Here is an 18704-nt window from a genome sequence, read left to right on the forward strand (position 1 = left end):
GGAGTTAGAAAAAAGGATTTGTGGTGGTGTCTTAGGAAGATAACAGAACTACAGAATTCAGTCTATTCAAATAATTTTATGATGATTATATTCAGTTCTGTCATGGAAATTTGTAACTCTTCTGAAGTTTTTTCTTTATTTGTTTTAAAACTTACATATAAAAGAAAGATGACTGGCCTATTATTCAACTATTGTAATGTGAACATATTACCCCTAAAGTATGAAACCAAATTCTTTCTTTTCAGGAATTATGTCCTCTCAAAAACCTTATTGCCTTGTAGAATATAATTGTATGAAATTAAAAAGGAATGATCCTGGGAAACTGATCAAACATGTCTGTGTTTCATATAAGCTAAATATTCTAAACAAGCAGTTGGCAAACTTCTTTTATTAAGGGTCAGATAATAAATATTTCAGATTTTGCAGGCCGTGCATCTCCATTGCAGTTACTCAATTCTGCCCCTGTAGCATGAAAGCAGCCATAGACAATATGTAAATAAATGGGCATGGCTGTGTTCCAGTAACACTTTCTTTACAGAAACAGGTGGTGGGCTGCATCTGGCCTACAGGCTCATGGTTTGCCAATCTCTAAACTATGTATTAAGAAAAGATCCTCATTTGTTGCTGGAGGCCAAAAGTTCTTATCATCAAAATGAACTACTAATCTGTCATTGGATATAGTCATAACTCTTGGCCTTAATCTATATAGTAAAATACTACTCTAATAGTGAATGTATATCAATAGATATGACACAATTCTACATAATTTATGAAAAAATCAGATTTATATTTTTACACATGTACTGTAAAATTTGTTCTCAATAGTTAAAGTAGCACCCATTTTTTGTTGGACTTCTCAAATTTTTCTTATTGATTTGTAATTGATTATGTATTATGGTTATGTTATACAATAAGGATATTATCCTCTGTTAATCATGTACTATGCAAATAATTATTAGTTTATTATTCATCTTTGTTTATGCTTTTTTTCATTAATATTTCTATTTGAGCTTATTGATCTTTTTCTTTTTGGGTTTTCTTTCTGAATTTCATGTCACAAACAGAAAGGTGTCTCACCCTCTAGGATATTTTATATAACTAGTGTTTTCTTCTAGCCTTTTTAAGGTTTTCTTCTTTATGGTTACATTTGGCTTGCTTTTCAACTGAAAAATAATTCAGTAAATTATTCAGTAATAATTTAGTGTCAGTAAAGACGGAGAGATCGAAATCCAAGCAATAGGATGTCTATTGAATAGCAGTTTCTGAGGAGAGGGCAGAGGAGGTGTCTGAAAACTCTGGTGGGAAAGCTGGGGAAGCCTCTTTCCTCTCACACAGGAAAGAAGAAGAGCCAAGAGACCTAAAAACTGGAACTGAGAAGGTAAAAATATGAGAGAGTTCAAGCTGCAAATAACCTTCTCTCTGTAAATAAAAATGGCAAGGCACCTGCTGAAGGAAGGGAGGCCAGGTGTGGGCCTGGGAATAGAAGTAGAAATGAAACTGTTTCTAACAGTGACTGTGCAGTATGAAGCCGCTAAGCTGCTAAACGTGGGTTACATAAATTTGTGAAGATGCCAGTTCAGCTTTTTTTTTCTTTTTAATTAAGAAGGATATTGATAATTCCTCTTGAGTCTGTCCAACCAGATTCTGTTAAAATTTCTGAAGGCTTTTTCTCAATACATACAAATAAATAATTATAAAATTAACTCCACATCTCCTACAGGCCCATACCCTTAGTGAAAATACACACACAAACCTGCGACTTATGTGATTAAAAATTCCATTACTAATGGGAAATTAAATGAACTCCATGAAACTCTATTACCTATGTAGTCTCTTGAGTTTCTCTTTCTATTTCATGCTAAATTACAATAAAACCTTGGGTACCTAACCTCAGAGAATCATTTTGAGTCATTTTGAGTAGTTGAATATTTGTCTAGAAAATGTTGCTGTTGTATAGGGTGTCCTGTCACCGTAAGAAAAATATTTATATTCTTTTCATTAGATAAGTGGTCTCTGTTTACTGTAATAAATTTAAAATGTATGAAAAAGCAGAAAGAATAAAATAAAAATAACAAATTACCCCCAAACAAAAAACTTAACATTTTGGTTAATGTCTTGTCTTTTTATCATAGAACTATCTGAAAACTAGAAACCTAATTCTAGTTTTCTCACGACTATTTTAACATACAGCTTAATGTAGGCCTCAGGTATTCTATAACGTACTGATCAAATAAGACAGCTATCTTAAGGACTTATTTATCAAAGAATTTTCCTCTCTTATTTAATGGATTTTGATGGGACTATTTGTATCGAGTATGCTAATGTTGCCCAGGAAGAGGTTTTCCTGACAAAGTCCCCAATGACAGCCTGGTTTGGGGTTGTCTGCCTGTTTGTTCTGAAGGTGGGATGAAGCATGTTCAAATTCATGACCTCTGGGGCAGCAGAACAGAGCGGCCGCTGAATTAACTAGGGAATCAAGGGCTTCAGCTGCATTCTCCCAAATGGTTTTGTCCCTCTCCAGAAATGATCTTCCTTTTTGTGGCAAACAGTACCCTTTGATGTGTCAGCACCATTCAAAGCCAGGCTGTGACTTCTGCATCATTAACACATTTGTGCTTCCTTTGTCACTTTGAACCCAGGCTTCTATCTCTTTTGCCCTAAGTTTTTTTTCCTGAGGCGTAAAAGAAATCTGCCCCTCACTCTTTCCAAAGTGTGTCCTAGCATGTTTGGGAAATGACTTATTCTCAAGGTTGAAAATTCTTTAACAGAAAAAAAAAAAAAGATAATTTTGCTGACTTGGTTTCAGTCTGAGATTTTCTCTAAACTGTTCTCAGTATTTGATTTGAATAGAATACCAGGCATAAGCAATATTTAAAATTGTATATTCATTGTAACAATGAAATGGAAATTCCTGAATATTACATGCCTAACAAATCTTTCTCATTAAATCTCATATGTAGTAAAATTTCCTGTCTTGAATAACACGCTTTCTATAGGCTGACCCAGGGAGTCAATATTCAGTGGCTGGGAGATAGAAATAATGTTCACAAATACCACAGCATTTCCTCTGGGTGAGCTGAATAATTGTGTAAAAGCAGAATATTTTGTTATTCTGAGGTAAAGCCTGTGTTCTGAAAAGACCCTCCGTTAAATGTAAATACAAATGATAGGAGGAGGTTGGGTGTGACAGGAGAGGCTGTCTTTGATTTTCCAAGCACATTTGTACAACATAAGCAACAGGTAACATTCGCAGATGCTTTAGAACCGTGCCATGGAATTTTCCAAATATTAAACTACCAGCCTATTCTTGTTCTGTTCAATTCAAATCAACTTTTATCAGTGTATATAGCTACAAATTAAATTAGGCCAACTTTATATATGACTTTTATGTATCAAGAATCACAGCTTGAGCCTAAGGCTGCTGCTTCATTCTAAGATGCAGGCAAGCCAGGAAGGATGGCCCAGGACAAGTAAATCAGGCCAGTAAATGCACTATTCTGTAAGGGACCAAGTTACCACTGGAGAAGTAAGAGGAGACATGGTTGAGGATCATAAATGTGATTCAAGGACAGCAAAAATCACCAAGTAGAAAGGGAGATGTAGCCTCTATCAATGTAGCATCTACCTCTTAGATTACCCTTGGGACTGCCCCAATGAGAGTACCTAGAGGAGCAGTCTCTGGGCCACTGAGCTGCAGGGTGCCAGCAACATTTGGGCCCACAGCTTCTGTAACATTTGATGCCAAGGCCAGCAGCTGTGGTGGCTGCAGCAGCCTCAGAGCGTCTGTGGTAGACCTCCACAGCAGCACGTAACCTCTTCAGCAGACACCAGCAGAGTAATAGTCACTTGGGGCGCTGGAAGCTGCAGCAAACACCGCAATATAATGAGCTGACACAGGAGCAAAATGAGTGGTCCAGCCCACAGAGCAGTCAAGGAGACTGATCGGAGAAAGGGCAGGGGAGACACCCCTAAGGGGTCCCAGGGCTGTTTGTGAGGCATTAAGGAGGTTTGGACTTCCTGCACTGTTGTTAGAGACTAAGTCAAAATATTACTAACAAGATAAATGCTTGTGTTGTCTTACTTTTCAGCTAGGTATGTAGAAATTTAGGTTACATGGAAATTGTTTAGAAGTAAGTTTTCCTAACGAGCCACAAAATTTTTCTGACACACCCTCTTTCCCTCAGGATTTGCTGACTTTATTTGTAATGTCTTCTCATGTTGCCTTACCCTAAAAGAATTAGGAATACTTAAGGCTGCATTTAACTGGAAACCCAATTAAGGGTGGTGGGACTAAACAAATAAAGGTTGATTTCTTACTTAAGAAGTCTGAAATTGGAGTGCTTCTGGCCTTGGTTCAATAGCTCAGTGAAGAGAAATGCGGTCCCATAAGTCAAGTCCGTTTTTGAGGCAGGAAGAAGGTGGGAATGGAAGGGTGGGCCACGGATGCACCAGAAGGATTTTATGTTCTATCAAGAGACAAAAGCTCCAGGAGGCTTCCAGTTACATTTCCTTGGACAGTACTGCATTGAAAGTCCTTCTAGCTGCAAAAGAGTCTGGGAAAATGCATAACCAACTTATCTACCTTTTATAGTGGAGGGAGACAAGGGAGAAATAAATGAAGAATGGTGTTAGGTAAGCCAGCCTATAGTGTCTACCCCAAACACCAAAATACCCTTTAGAAACTCAGAATTTTTCAGGCAATTGAAATTACACATAATTTTTTTTCATTCCCGTTCAATAAATATTGGGTAAGAGATAAATGCAATCTCTTATCTTTTCATTGAAAATTACATTTAAAAAGCTTTAACAGTCTTCAAGTTTGGTTATGTATATGATATAAAGTTATAGTTAACCCAAAGTTTTTTACACAAAAATCTGCAAAAAAATTATTTTTTACACTTACTGATTCCTGATGTCCTAAAGTCATATGAAGTAGAAAGAGCACTGGAGTTTTAGTCTGACAGACTTACTTTCAAATTTTGGCTCAGTCACTTTCTAGCTGTACGACCGGACAACTTATTTAATTTCCGAGGTAGCCAGTCTCCAAGATGGCTCCCACCATTCCAACATCCTGGCATTCGCAGCCTTGACTAGTCCCTCCCATAGTGTATCAGGGTTGGTTTATATGACCAAGAGACCAGAAGTGATGGTATGTTGCTGCCAAGATTAAGTTATAAAAGATTGCATCTTCAGTCTGGGGCTCTCTCTCTCTGAATTTCTCACTCTGGGAGAAGCCAGCTGCCCATCTTCAGGACAGCCAGGGAACCCTGCGGAGTTCCTAGGAACCATGCCTGGGAACTGAGGTCCGTACTCCAACAGCTGTGAGTAGCAGGACTACAGGTAACCAAGAAGGAGAACTTAGAAGTTCTGCAGTAGTTGCAAAAGTCTGAGGGCTCTGAAATACTGGTTTCCAGAGAGCAGCAATTTTCCTGTAGTATCGTTTACAGGTCTCAGGCTCTCACGCTGTAATTGTCCATAAGCCCAGCCTCCGAACTGGTCTCTCTGCTTCCAGTCTTGCTCTCCCCCATGTACCAATTAATCCTGCATAATCTAGCAGATAGAGCTCATTAAAAATACCACTGAGAAAATGAATGAATCACAACACGATGACTCTTAAACACATAACACTGAGGGAAAAAAGCCAGACACAACAGAATACAGATTGTATAAATCTATTTCTATAATGTTCATAATAGACAAAATTGAACTACTTTGTTCATGCATGTGTAAATAGGGAATAAACTATAAAGAAAATAAAAAATAATGGTTTGCCCTAGCGGGGAGAACTGAACATTTGGATGTGTTGCAAAATGATGGTTCGGACAGGAAAGGCTGCATGAATTGTGTGGCTCAATGCCAAATACAAATGCAGGGTCCCTTGTTCAAAATTTATTAAGAATTTCAAGATACAACAGTAGAGCATTAAACCAAGTGAGGACCGTGCTCAGTGCCAGGGTTTGTGCCACTGCCCAAGTGCACCTTCAGGAAGCCAGCCCTGATTTGAGAATTTCTGCAATTCTGCTAATGCTTGCTTGCTTGCTTTATTTATTTATTTATACTTGGTAGGAAGAGAGTCATACAGGTATTTGTTTCAGAAAAATCCTGAAATCAAACATTTATGATGTATGTGCTTTTCTGTAAATTTATTCTATCTTACAGCTTTTTTAAAATGTGTAAAATAAAAACAAATTGGAACTGATCAGAGCACTTCCTGCTCAAAAACCTCTATGAGATGGTTTCCCATGGATGAAAATGCCGGTGGCTGGATGCTTTCTCCTGTATCTTCATTTGTTGCAGGCTCAGCTCAAGTGCCAGCTCATCTAGGAAACATCCCAGATTTCCTCCATCAAAATTAACCAATTCCTTCCCTTTGCTCCCTTCACACTTTTTCCCTGTATTACAGCACTTCCCTGCCTCAAATCAGAGATCTTTGAGATTTTTTTTTTTTTTTCCTGATGAACATGAAAACTTCAGGAAATATTCCAGTCTTATTCATCTTTATATTTGGAAACCTTTAGGGCATTAGATAAGTGACGCTGAATTTAATTAAAGTTATATCCAAAGATTATCTTAATGTATTATAAAACCTAAAACACTCAAAATACCTACACAATGCAAGTCCTTGAACTATGCAATGATACAGAGTAGCAAAGGTAAAAGTTCTGCAAACTAACATATGTTTATTCACCTGGTAAAAATCTGAATTAGGTACCAAGTATTTCATGATATCATTCAACATTTTCTGCTTCACATCTGAGATGAATCTCATAGCCATCTTTCTTAAGACTGTTTTAACATCATGAATTTAATATATTGTGAGGTACTTTTTATGTAACCAAAACCCGAGATACCATTTTTACCAGAAACACATTTTAAAACATTATTGCCCACTCTTTTCCTTGATTTTTTTTTTTTTTGTTCCTGGCATATTTTAGTTCTAACACTTTGGGTTCTTTTGATAAACATGTGAATGTGACTTGGACATTTTCTTACAACAGACAGATGGGTGTGTTCTCTGAGGATTATTTCTAAAATGAAGAAAATGTTCCCCTTTGCCAGCATCTGGGTAAGATTTGAAGGTCTGCTGCAGATTTAAAATGTAGACAGAAGTAATCACGTCTCTCCCACATAAGGTGACTCTGCAAGTAATTTTTTTCTGTTTTTTTTATGCCAAGCTTTGAAATCACAAATGGAGTATGGGTTCAGAAAAAAACACTGTATAAAACAGTATTTAGACATTTCTTTTCATCATTCATTTTTATGGATGTTCTCCAATCATGCTACCAGATGGCCAGTTTACAAGTCTGTGGTAACATAAAAGCCTTTTATATAGAAGTAAAACACTGACGAATAGACTTCTAAATGTATATACAAATAAGTATATTTTATTCACCTTTACACATAATTTCATTGTACAATGTCTACCCAAAAGAATTAGAATATTTGGCTGGCAAACAAATGGTTACATACTCAACGACACAGATGTACAGTAAAAACATTGAACGAAAAATGTCTACCATTTCTACAGGATAATTCATGTAAATCGCCTCAAAGATATGAAATGATTCTTCTCCTCCTCTGTCAAGTAATCATACATAAGTGAGAAAAAAATCAACCTGTCATTCTTTGCCAGAGACGATGACAGTAAGAGGATGTGAAATTTCATTGAAGGATTATTTATGCCATGTTTATGCCATCCCTTTTATAACATTTATCACCTAATGACCAGAGATCAATGCCACTAATGCAATGAGACATATATTTTTAAAGGATTTTTGCTTAAGTATTTCATTCCTTAATAAACCTCAATTTACAGCATAGGATTTTGGGGGCTCTCACTGCTTCAGGGTTTTTTGTTTTTTGTTTCCTCTGCCTGGAGTGTTCTTTTTCCAGCTCTTTCCACAGCTGGTTTCCCCTCATCCACTAAGCTGTCACCTCTTCAGAGAAACCCTACCAAGCTCTACCTAAGTTAACCATACTCCCTTCTCCCTAAATCACACAGCCAGGAGTTAATGCAAAGGACATGTTTTACCTCGTTTAGGCTGCTATAACAAAATGCCACTGATTGGATGGCTTATAAACAGCTGAAATTTACTTTTTCACAGATTTGGAGGCTAGGAGTCCAGGATCAGGGTGCCAGCATGGTCAAATTCTGGAGAAGACCCTCTTCCAGGTTGCAGACTGTTAACTTCTCATTGTGTCCTCATATGATGGAATGAGCTAGGGAGCTCTGTGGGGTCTCTTTTACAAGGAACTAATGCCATTCATGAGGGCACCACCCTCAGGACCGAAGCATCTCCCAAAGGTCCCACTTCCTAATACTTTCACACTGGGCATTAGGATTTCTACACATGAATTTGGGTGGGGACACAAACATTCAGACCATAGTGGGGCTTGTCTACAGGCCAAATCTGACCTTCTATTTCTTTTTTTTTTGGTACAGCCCATGAGCTGAGAATGGTTTTAATTTTTTTAATGGTTAAAATAAATAATATGACATGAAAATTATGAGAAATTCAAATTTTAGTGTCTATAAAGTTTTATTGCAACACAGTGAGCTATTCATGTATACGGGATGTATGACTATGTTCAGGCTACAAGGACAACAGGATGAAGTGGTCGTCACAGAGACCAGCTAGCCTATACACTGTCTATGTGGCCCTTCACAGGAAAAGTTTGTTACCCCCTGACATCGGCTATTTCAGCAACCACCTTATTTCATTTCACTTATCAAATCCATGACCATGTTTTTTTAAAATTAATTCACCTGTTTATTTATAATTCTAATGAGGATGGAGATATTATCTTTCTCTCCTGTGCTCAGATCAGAAAGTACATGGATGTACTAAGAGGAACATAATAAGTATTTGTTGAATGATTTGAATGCTTATAAAAAAATAATGGGACTACAGCCTCTGGGATGAAGCCCCTTACCTTATTTCCATATCACTTTGTACAGATGAGGCAGAATAGAGGAAACTCATTTCTTATTATAATTGAAAAAAGCCATTTACAAGATTTTAGATCATGCACAGAAAGGCACATTTATAGAAGATCAACAGCACTATTTATGGACATTAATTTTTCCTTGAGCTCTCTAATTTCTGGATGGTTTCCAGAGTATGACGAATGCTAAGCCCATGTAGAAGTTGGATGATTCCACTGTGGTTTCACTTCTAGATCCCATGCAAGCTCCCAGGGAGGAGAGGGGGTCTCCTCAGGTTCCATGCCCAGGAAAATGTCTTCCCCTCTAGCAATGCCTTTCATTGATTACTATACCCTTTTGCTCCTTGGAGGCCTGACTCCCACACCCTCTATTACTTGGAGCTGATCTATTTCCCAGCAATGTCAGAGGTCTTGAGTTCTCACCTACTAGCAATTTAACCCTAAAAATTAGCTACAGTGAGTAGTACATATATGTGTCTTTTAAGATCCAGGAGATTTCCCACATAGATCTAAGTCTCCAAAGCCCTGTTTCTCCCAGCTTTAAATGGGCTTTGAGTTTTCACATGTGCTAATCAAAGTGTGCTCAAGTGCCCTTGCATGCCCCATGCTTGGACTGCACACTGACCTGCCCCTTATTTTGCTATAGAGTCCAGAGAGAAGAGAGACCTTGACGCCAAGGAAACTTGCTGTTCTGGAATCACAGAACAGTGTCTCAGCAACACAGCTGGGATCCACTATTTTGTGAATGGATAAAGAAGAGGTGGTACATATATACAGTGGAATAGTGCTCAGCCATAAAAAAGAATGAAATAATGCCATTTGCAGCAACATGGATGGACCTAGAGATTATCACACTAAGTGAAATAAGCCAGACAGAGAAAGACAAATACCACATGATATCACTTATATGTGGAATCTAAAGTGTGCCACAAATGAACTTATCTATGAAACAGAAACAGACTCACAGACATAGAAAACAAACTTATAGTTACCAAAGGGGAAAGGGGATGGGGAGGGATAAATTAGGAGTATGGGAATAACAGATACAGACCACTATATATAAAATAGGTAAACAACAAGGATTTACTGTATAGCACTGGGAACCATATTCAATATCTAATAATAACCTATAAGGAAAAAGAGTCTGAAGCTGTACACCTGAAACTAACACAATTTGTAAATCAACTATAGTTAAATTAAAATAAAATTAGGGACTTCTCTGGCGGTCCAGTGGTTGAGACTTCGCCTTCCAATGCAGGGGGTGTGGGTTCGATCCCTGGTCAGGGAGCTAAGATCCCACATGCCTCGAGGCCATAAAACCAAAACAGAAGCAATATTGTAACAAATTCAATAAAGACTTTAAAAATGGTCCACATCAAAAAAACTTCAAAAATTTTTTTTAAAAAACTTTTAGATTAAGATTAGAGATCAAAAGACTGGAATTCTAATTCAGGTTCTTCCACTAAACTTGCTGTATGACTTAAGCAAGTCACTCTCCTTTTTGGGGCCTTCATGTTTCTCATCTATAAATTTAGGGGAATTGAACGCAGTGAGTTTGAAGGTTGCTTCTGCTTTAAAATGCTTTATCTCCTCTCTCTCTCATCTGATTTCCCAAGTATCTGCTCCCATAGAATGTGGCCTCAGTTAGAGGGATCATAGTGATATAAAGAGAGGAAGATGACACTGTTTCCTCCCCTATTTTCTTCCCATTGCTTTGTATTGTGATGGGATTTATTTCAAGAAAAGTAAATAAAAGAAAGGATAAGTAGAGGATTGGATAATCAGAGACATAACATTTAACTATGGCATCATTGTGAAACTGTTGTATTTGCTCAACAGAAGATTCATGAACATGACCTGAAAGCTACTGATAAAGGACTGAGTCAGACTAGGATTACCTCACAACATTGCAATCTTACTTGTTTATAGCCACACCAACTGCTGACCTGACAGAACATGTTGGGGTTTTCCTCCCCGCCAGCTTCCACCTCAGTGATGCTTGAGCCGTGAAGGAGGAAAGGTTTCCAGGCACTAGGAAGCCCCTTTGCGGGCAGAGACTGCGGGTGGCAGAGGGGGGAAGCTTCGGAGCCGCGGAGGAGAGCGCAGCCACAGGGGTGCGGAGGGCAAAGCGGAGAGACTCCCGCACAGAGGCTCGGCGCCAACCAGCACTCACCAGCCCAAGAGGCTTGTCTGCTCACCCACTGGGGTGGGCGGGGGTTGGGAGCTGAGGCTCGGGCTTTGGTGCTAGCTGGGAGGGAGTCCGGGAAAAAGTCTGCAGCTGCCGAAGAGGCAAGAGACTTTTTCTTGCCTCTTTGATTCGCGGCGTGCAAGGAGAGGGGATTCAGAGCGCCGCCTAGACGAACTCCAGAGGCGGGCGCGAGCCGCGGCTAACAGCGCGGACCCCAGAGACGGGCGCGAGCCGCGGCCATCAGCGCGGACCCCAGAGACTGGTAGGAGACGCTAAGGCTGCTGCTGCCGCCACCAAGAAGCCTGTGTGCGAGCACAGGTCACTCTCCACACCGCCCCTCCCGGGAGCTGGTGCAGCTCGCCACTGCCAGGCTCCCGTGATCTGGGGACAACTTCCCCGGGAGAACACACGGCGCGCCTCAGGCTGCTGCAACGTCACGACGCCTCTGACGCCGCAGGCTCGCCCCGCCTCCTCCGTACCGCTCCCTCCCCCCGCCTGAGTGAGCCAGAGCCCCCAAAGCAGCTGATCCTTTAACCCCGTTCTGTCTGGGCGGGGAACGGACGCCCTCAGGCGACGTACATGCAGAGGCGGGTCCAAATCCAAAGCTGAATGCTGGGAGCTGTACGAACAAAGAAGAGAAAGGGAAATCTCTCCCAGCAGCCTCAGAAGCAGCGGATTAAAGCTCCACAAACAACTTGATGTGCCTGCATCTGTTGAATACCTGAATAGACAACAAATCATCCCAAATTCAAAAGGTGGACTTTAGGAGCAGGATATATTAATTTCCCCTTTTCCTTTTTTTGTGAGTGTATATGTGTATGCTTCTGGGTGAGATTTTGTCTGTATAGCTTTGCTTTCACCATTAGTCCTAGGGTTAGGTCCGTCCATTTTTTTTTTTTTTTACTTAAAAAAATTTTTTTTTCCTAATATATGTTTTCTTAATAATTTTTTCCGTATTTTCTATTTTTAGAAATTAAAAAATTTTTTAATAAGTTTTTTCATATTATTTTAAAAAATTAAAAATTTTTTTATTAATAAATTTTTTTCTTAAAAATTTTTTTCTTATTTTTTACTATAAAAAATTAATAAATCTATTTTTAAAAATTAAAAAAAAATTTTTTCTGAATACATTTACTCTTAATAATTATTTTTCTTATTTTTTATTATAATAGCTTTATTTTATTTTATTTTATCCTCTTTCTTTCTATTTTTTTCTCCCTTATATTCTGAGCTGTGTGGATGAAAGGCTCTTGGTGCTCCAGCCAGGCATCAGGGCTGTGCCTCTGAGGTGGGAGAGCCAACTTCAGGACACTGGTCCACAAGAGACCTACCAGCTCCACGTAATACCAAACGGCAAAAATCTCTCAGAGATCTCCATCTCAACATCAAGACCCAGCTTCACTCAACGACCAGCAAGCTACAGTGCAGGACACCCTATGCCAAACAACTAGCAAGACAGGAACACAGCCCCATCCATTAGCAGGGAGGCTGCCTAAAATCATAAGGCCACAGACACCCCAAAACACACCACCAGACGTGGACGTGCCCACCAGAAAGACAAGATTCAACCTCATCCACCAGAACACAGGCAATAGTCCCCTCCACCCGGAAGCCTACACAACCCACTGAACCAACCTTACCCACTGGGGACAGATACCAAAAACAACGGGAACTACGAACCTGCAGCCTGGGAAAAGGAGACCCCAAACACAGTAAGATAAGCAAAATGAGATGACAGAAAAACACACAGCAGATGAAGGAGCAGGGTCAAAACACACCAGACCGAACAAATGAAGAGGAAATAGGTAGTCTACCTGAAAAAGAATTCAGAATAATGATAGTAAGGATGATCCAAAATCTTGGAAATAGAATAGACAAAATGCAAGAAACATTTAACAAGGACGTAGAAGAACTAAAGAGGAACCAAGCAACGATGAAAAACACAATAAATGAAATTAAAAATACTCTAGATGGGATCAATAGAAGAATAACTGAGGCAGAAGAAAGGATAAGTGACCTGGAAGATAAAATGGTGGAAATAACTACTGCAGAGCAGGATAAAGAAAAAAGAATGAAAAGAACTGAGGACAGTCTCAGAGACCTCTGGGACAACATTAAACGCACCAACATTCGAATTATAGGGGTCCCAGAAGAAGAAGAGAAAAAGAAAGGGACTGAGAAAATATTTGAAGAGATTATAGTTGAAAACTTCCCTAATATGGGAAAGGAAATAGTTAATCAAGTCCAGGAAGCACAGAGAGTCCCATACAGGATAAACCCAAGGAGAAACACGCCAAGACACATATTAATCAAACTGTCAAAAATTAAATATAAAGAAAACATATTAAAAGCAGCAAGGGAAAAACAACAAATAACACACAAGGGAATCCCCATAAGGTTAACATCTGATCTTTCAGCAGAAACTCTGCAAGCCAGAAGGGAGTGGCAGGATATATTTAAAGTGATGAAGGAGAAAAACCTACAACCAAGATTACTCTATCCAGCAAGGATCTCATTCAGATGTGATGGAGAAATTAAAACCTTTACAGACAAGCAAAAGCTGAGAGAGTTCAGCACCACCAAACCAGCTTTACAACAAATGCTAAAGGAACTTCTCTAGGCAAGAAACACAAGAGAAGGAAAACACCTACAATAACAAACCCAAAACATTTAAGAAAATGGGAATAGGAACATACATTATCGATAATTACCTTGAATGTAAATGGATTAAATGCTCCCACCAAAAGACACAGACTGGCTGAATGGATACAAAAACAAGACCCATATATATGCTGTCTATAAGAGACCCACTTCAGACCTAGAGACACATACAGACTGAAAGTGAGGGGATGGAAAAAGATATTCCATGCAAATGGAAATCAAAAGAAAGCTGGAGTAGCAATTCTCATATCAGACAAAATAGACTTTAAAATAAAGAATATTATAAGAGACAAAGAAGGACACTATATAATGATCAAGGGATCGATCCAAGAGGAAGGTATAACAATTGTAAATATTTATGCACCCAACATAGGAGCACCTCAATACATAAGGCAAATACTAACAGCCATAAAAGGGGAAATCGACAGCAACACAATCATAGTAGGGGACTTTAACACCCCACTTTCACCAATGGACAGATCATCCAAAATGAAAATAAATAAGGAAACACAAGCTTTAAATGATACATTAAACAAGATGGACTTAATTGATATTTATAGGACATTCCACCCAAAAACAACAGAATACACATTTTTCTCAAGTGCGCATGGAACATTCTCCAGGATAGATCATATCTTGGGTCACAAATCAAGCCTTGGTAAATTTAAGAAAATTGAAATCGTATCAAGTATCTTTTCCGACCACAACGCTATGAGACTAGATATCAATTACAGGAAAAGATGTGTAAAAAATACAAACACATGGAGGCTACACAATACACTACTTAATAACGAAGTGATCACTGAAGAAATCAAAGGGGAAATCAAAAAATACCTAGAAATAAATGACAATGGAGATACGACGACCCAAAACCTATGGGACGCAGCAAAAGCAGTGCTAAGAGGGAAGTTTATAGCAATACAAGCCTACCTCAAGAAACAGGAAACATCTCGAATAAACAACCTAACCTTGCACCTAAAGCAAGTAGAGAAAGAAGAACAAAAAAACCCCAAAGCTAGCAGAAGGAAAGAAATCATAAAGATCAGGTCAGAAATAAATGAAAAAGAAATGAAGGAAACAATAGCAAAAATCAATAAAACTAAAAGCTGGTTCTTTGAGAAGATAAACAAAATTGATAAACCATTAGCCAGACTCATCAAGAGAAAAAGGGAGAAGACTCAAATCAATAGAATTAGAAATGAAAAAGGAGAAGTAACCACTGACACTGCAGAAATACAAAAGATCATGAGAGATTACTACAAGCAACTCTACGCCAATAAAATGGACAACCTGGAAGAAATGGACAGATTCTTAGAAATGCACAAACTGCCGAGACTGAACCAGGAAGAAATAGAAAATATGAACAGACCAATCACAAGCACTGAAATTGAAACTGTGATTAAAAACCTTCCAACAAACAAAAGCCCAGGACCAGATGGCTTCACAGGTGAATTCTATCAAACATTTAGAGAAGAGCTAACACCTATCCTTCTCAAACTCTTCCAAAATATTGCAGAGGGAGGAACACTCCCAAACTCATTCTACGAGGCCACCATCACCCTGATACCAAAACCAGACAAAGATGTCACAAAGAAAGAAAACTACAGGCCAATATCACTGATGAACATAGATGCAAAAATCCTCAACAAAATACTAGCAAACAGAAGCCAACAGCACATTAAAAGGATCATACACCATGATCAAGTGGGGTTTATCCCAGGAATGCAAGGATTCTTCAATATACGCAGATCAATCAATGTGATACACCACATTAACAAATTGAAGGAGAAAAACCATATGATCATCTCAATAGATGCAGAGAAAGCTTTCGACAAAATTCAACACCCATTTATGATAAAAGCCCTGCAGAAAGTAGGCACAGAGGGAACTTTCCTCAACATAATAAAGGCCATATATGACAAACCCACAGCCAACATCGTCCTCAATGGTGAAAAACTGAAACCATTTCCACTAAGATCAGGAACAAGACAAGGTTGCCCACTCTCACCACTATTATTCAACATAGTTTTGGAAGTGTTAGCCACAGCAATCAGAGAAGACAAAGAAATAAAAGGAATCCAAATCGGAAAAGAAGAAGTAAAGCTGTCACTGTTTGCAGATGACATGATACTATACATAGAGAATCCTAAAGATGCTACCAGAAAACTCCTAGAGCTAATCAATGAATTTGGTAAAGTAGCAGGATACAAAATTAATGCACAGAAATCTCTTGCATTTCTATACACTAATGACGAAAAATCTGAAAGTGAAATTAAGAAAACACTCCCGTTTACCATTGCAACAAAAAGAATAAAATATCTAGGAATAAACCTACCTAAGGAGACAAAAGACCTGTATGCAGAAAATTATAAGACACTGATGAAAGAAATTAAAGATGATACAAATAGATGGAAAGATATACCATGTTCCTGGATTGGAAGAATCAACATTGTGAAAATGACTCTACTACCCAAAGCAATCTACAGATTCAATGTAATCCCTTTCAAACTACCACTGGCATTTTTCACAGAACTAGAACAAAAAATTTCACAATTTGTATGGAAACACAAAAGACCCCGAATAGCCAAAGCAATCTTGAGAACGAAAAATGGAGCTGGGGGAATCAGGCTCCCTGACTTCAGACTGTATTACAAAGCTACAGTAATCAAGACAGTTTGGTACTGGCACAAAAACAGAAATATAGATCAATGGAACAGGATAGAAAGCCCAGAGATAAACCCACGCACATATGGTCACCTTATCTTTGATAAAGGAGGCAAGCATATACAGTGGAGAAAAGACAGCCTCTTCAATAAGTGGTGCTGGGAAAATTGGACAGATACATGTAAAAGTATGAAATTAGAACACTCCCTGACACCATGCACAAAAATAAACTCAAAATGGATTAAAGACCTAAGTGTAAGACCAGACACTATCAAACTCTTAGAGGAAAACATAGGCAGAACACTCTATGACATACATCACAGCAAGATTCTTTTTGACCCAGCTCCCAGAGAAATGGAAATAAGAACACAAATAAACAAATGGGACCTAATGAAACTTAAAAGCTTTTGCACAGCAAAGGAAACCATAAACAAGACCAAAAGACAACCCTCAGAATGGGAGAAAGTATTTGCAAATGAAGCAACTGACAAAGGATTAATCTCCAAGATTTACAAGCAGCTCATGCAGCTCAATAACAAAAAAACGAACAACCCAATCCAAAAATGGGCAGAAGACCTAAATAGACATTTCTCCAAAGAAGATATACAGATGGCCTACAGACACATGAAAGAATGCTCAACATCATTAATCATTAGAGAAATGCAAATCAAAACTACAATGAGATATCATCTCACACCGGTCAGAATGGCCATCATCAAAAAATCTAGAAACAATAAATGCTGGAGAGGGTGTGGAGGAAAGGGAACTCTCTTGCACTGTTGGTGGGAATGTAAATTGATACAGCCACTATGGAGAACAGTATGGAGGTTCCTTAAAAAACTACAAATAGAACTACCATACGATCCAGCAATCCCACTACTGGGCATATACCCTTAGAAAACCATAGTTCAAAAAGAGTCATGTACCAAAATGTTCATTGCAGCTCTATTTACAATAGCCAGGACATGGAAGCAACCTAAATGTCCATCGACAGATGAATGGATAAAGAAGATGTGGCACATATATACAATGGAATATTACTCAGCCATAAAAAGAAATGAAATGGAGGTATTTGTAATGAGGTGGATGGAGTTAGAGTCTGTCATACAGAGTGAAGTAAGTCAGAAAGAGAAAAACAAATACAGTATGCTAACACATATATACGGAATCTAAGGAAAAAAAAAAAAAAAAAGGCCATGAAGAACCTAGTGGCAAGACGGGAATAAAGACACAGACCTACTAGAGAATGGACTTGAGGATATGGGGAGGGGGTGGGGTGAGATGTCACAGGGTGAGAGAGTTCATGGACATATATACACTACCAAATGTAAAATAGATAGCTAGTGGGAAGCAGCCGCATAGCACAGGGAGATCAGCTCGGTGCTTTGTGACCACCTAGAGGGGTGGGATGGGGAGGGTGGGAGGGAGGGAGATGCAAGAGGGAAGAGATATGGGAACATATTGTATATGTATAACTGATTAACTTTGTTATAAAGCAGAAGCTAACACACCATTGTAAGGCAATTATACTTCAATAAAGATGTTTAAAAAAAAAAAAGAAAGGATAAGTAGAGGATTGGATAATCAGAGACATAACATTTAACTATGGCATCATTGTGAAACTGTTGTATTTGCTCAACAGAAAATTCATGAACATGACCTGAAAGCTACTGATAAAGGACTGAGTCAGACTAGGATTACCTCACAACATTGCAATCTTACTTGTTTATAGCCACACCAACTGCTGACCTGACAGAACATGTTGGGGTTTTCCTCCCCGCCAGCTTCCGCCTCAGTGATGCTTGATCATGCTTTCCCTAACCGTGTCAGTTTCTGTAACACAGACCTTGCGCTGTGTGTCATAGGGAATGGGCAGGGCAGTTTCACCAGACTTCTTTGCAAGAGTCCCCTTTAATGAACTTCATACACTGTATCCTTGGGGCAACATTCTCAAGTTATGACACGGTATCAAAAGGTTATGCCACCTTGTGTGCATACCTTCACTCTCTTGCAGCTCCATGTATACTAGTGCCATCACCACCAGAAGGAGGGCAATATTTTGGCCTTGGTGGAGTCTAAGGCTTACAAAGGGAGAGCTATGCACTCAAGGGTTCTCAAGAGAGCCCAAAGGCACATAATAGGTATACACTGGCTCAGGAAAGGGGTCATGCTTTAGAAGGGAAGTCGTACCAACTGCTCCTATTGGTTATTACCTGGTCCACTCAATCCCCACACCCGCTGGCAT

The 18704-nt window shown here is 38.9% G+C and overlaps 1 long non-coding RNA gene across 1 annotated transcript in view; it reads left to right on the forward strand.

The window, feature by feature from the left end:
* LOC309629968 overlaps window positions 1-18028 on the forward strand; it is an 820276-nt gene extending 802248 nt beyond the window's left edge. The window contains exon 2 of the long non-coding RNA XR_014245337.1: window positions 17760-18028. This is a non-coding gene — a long non-coding RNA (uncharacterized lncRNA). The remainder of the gene's footprint in view (window positions 1-17759) is intronic.
* Window positions 18029-18704: the final 676 nt, after the last annotated feature.

Source organism: Balaenoptera borealis (assembly GCF_965194805.1).
Source record: "Balaenoptera borealis genome assembly, chromosome: 5".
NCBI lineage: Eukaryota > Metazoa > Chordata > Mammalia > Artiodactyla > Balaenopteridae > Balaenoptera > Balaenoptera borealis.